The sequence below is a fragment of the Oratosquilla oratoria genome, chromosome 29 (assembly GCF_046742065.1).
Source record: "Oratosquilla oratoria isolate Oo_2021 chromosome 29, ASM4674206v1, whole genome shotgun sequence".
Taxonomy (NCBI): Eukaryota; Metazoa; Arthropoda; class Malacostraca; order Stomatopoda; family Squillidae; genus Oratosquilla; species Oratosquilla oratoria.
The window spans coordinates 47,017,995-47,020,494 of NC_134805.1; the positions used below are offsets into that span (position 1 = coordinate 47,017,995).

Genomic DNA, 2,500 nt, shown 5'->3' on the forward strand with positions numbered 1-2,500 from the left:
AGTGAGAAGGTGTTGGAGTAAGGGGGGGTGAGGAAGGACATGAGGAAGTCGAGGATTGTGGCCCGTGAAGTATAGGGAAGAGGACAGAACCACGACTGGATGGGTGGAATGGGGGGAGGGGGGGAAGAGAATGGGGGAGGTTGGGGGGTACAGAAGAAACGCAGATTTTGGAGAAAGAGAGGGGGTGATGTTGAGGTGGGGGGGAGGGAAGGTAATGAAGGTAGAGGGGACGAAATAAGGGAATAGGGAGGAGGAGGAGGAGGAGGAGGAGGGCGGAGGGGGACGGGGAGGGGTCTGTATTGATTGCAGTCGGGGGGGCCATAAAGCAGGGTCTCTTCCTCAACTTGCTCTGAGGCCTCCTCCTCAAGATCCTCCTAGCAGCTCCTAAGAAGCATTCCTTCCCTCCTCCTCTTCTCTCTTTATTTTCCTCCTATCTTCTCTCTCCTACTCCTTTCTCTTCCTCCCTCTTTCTCTTTCCTCCTCTTCTCCTTTTCCTCATCTTTTCTACTTCTCCTTCTCTCCTCTCCGGTTCTCCTCTCTTCCTCTCCTCTTCTTCCTCTCCTCTCTTCCTCACTACCTCCTCTTTCCTATCCCTCTTATCTACTCTCCTCTTCCTCTCCCTTCCTCCTTTTCCTCTACTCTGCCTTCTCCTCCTCATCTTCCTCCTCCTTTCCTCTTCTTCCTCCTCTTCTCAACCACCTCTCCTCTTCCTCCTCCTCTTCCTCTCCTTCCTTTCTTTCTTCTCTTCCTTCCACACCTTTTACATTTCATCTTCCTCTTCCTCCTCCTCCTCCTCCTCCTCCTCCTCCTTTTCTTCTTCTCTCTCTTCATTCTCTGCCTTTTCTTTTTTCCTTTTATCTTCCTCCTCCTCTTTCTCCTTTTTCTCCTTTGCCATTCTCCTTTACCCCCTTTCTCTTCCTCCTCCTCCTCCTCCTCCTCCTCCTGTCCTTTTCTTCTTCTCTCACCTTCGTTCTCTGCCTTTTTTCCCCTTTTATCTTCCTCCTCCTCTTTCTCCTCTTTATTCTCTGCCTTCTCCTTTTCTCCTTTTCCATTCTCCTTTACCCCCTTTCTCTTCCTCCTCCTCCTCTTCCTCCTCCATCACTTTCTTTTCATCTTTTACTCTTTCTTTTCCTTTTCCTCCTCTTTCACCCATTTCTCCTTTACTACCACCTCCTCCTTCTCCTCCTCCTCCTCCTCCTCCTCCTCCTCCTTCACTTGTCCACCCATCACCATCATCACCTTCTACTCCTCCCCTTCCTCCTTCTCCTCTTCCTCCTCCTCCTCCTCCCTTTTCACCTCCTTTGTTTTTTCGTCCTCTTCCTCCTCCTCCTCCTCCTCTTTCAACTGTCCTTCCATCACCATCATCAGCTTCTCCTACTTCTCCCCTCCTCCTCTTCCTCCTCCTCCTTCACCTGTCTATCTATCACCACTATCACCTTCTATTCCTCCCCCTCCTTCTCCTCTTCCTCCTCCTCCTCTTCTTTTTTCACCTCCTTTACTTTTTCTTGTCCTCCTCCTCCTCCTCCTCCTCCTTCACCTGTCTATCCATTACCACTATCACCTTCTCCTACTCCTCCTTCATCTTCTTCTCCTCTTCCTCCTCCTCCTCCTCCTTCTCCTCCTCCTCCTTCTCCTCCTCCTCCTCCTCGTGTTCCTACTGAAAGGTTCTCCATTTACTTGCGTCTTTTGTCTCTCAGCCAAAATAAAGAAGAAAAGAAAAATGAGATGAAGGACGAGGAAGGGTAAGAATAGAAAAATAAATATGAGGATGACGAGGAGGAGAAAGAAGAGGAGGAGGCTGAGAAAGAGGAAGAGGAAGGGAACGAGGATGATGGGGAGTGGGAAAGGAAGAGGAGGAGGTTGAAGAGAAAGAGAGGAAAAATGGAAAAGAGGTCTGAGGAAGAGAAGAAAAAGAAGAAGAATAAGAAGAATAAGAAGAATAAGAATAAGAAGAAGAAGAAGAAGAAGAAGAAGAAGAAGAAGAAGAAGAAGAAGAAGAAGATGATGATGACGAAGAAATAAGAAAAGAAAACGAAAAAGAGGACGAAAATAGATGATGAGGAAGAAGACAGAGAAGAAAGTAAACAAAGATAAAGAAATAAAAAGAAAACTAAGACAACATACCACAGGAATGAACTGACAATACGTCGCGCGATCTAATGTACCTGGTCCTTGTAGGTACGAGGTCCACCTTGTACAACGACTTCTTCAGGACAAGGAGGAGGTCATCCTTGGGCAGTCTAAGAAACAAGTTACCTCGAACATCCTCTCGTATTGTGAGACACGATTTATGGTATTAACAAACTTGTAGGAAACTGTCGTAACGAATGGGTAGTCTCAGGTTTGCATCCGTTACGAGGGCTATTAAATGACGGACGTCCCTTGAACTTGAAACTGAAATGATAAATTGAATGGATAAAATAGATAAGTAGATAAATATATAAATAAATAAATAAATAAATAAATAAATATATAACAAATAAACAAATGAATAAACAAG

General features: G+C 45.9%; 1 long non-coding RNA gene across 1 annotated transcript in view; it reads right to left on the reverse strand.

Annotated features, from left to right (window-relative positions):
• Positions 1–2,171: 2,171 nt before the first annotated feature.
• The window catches only part of LOC143040919 (uncharacterized), a 100,957-nt gene continuing 100,628 nt past the window's right edge, over positions 2,172–2,500 (reverse strand). The window contains exon 3 of the long non-coding RNA XR_012967760.1: positions 2,172–2,394. This is a non-coding gene — a long non-coding RNA (uncharacterized LOC143040919). The remainder of the gene's footprint in view (positions 2,395–2,500) is intronic.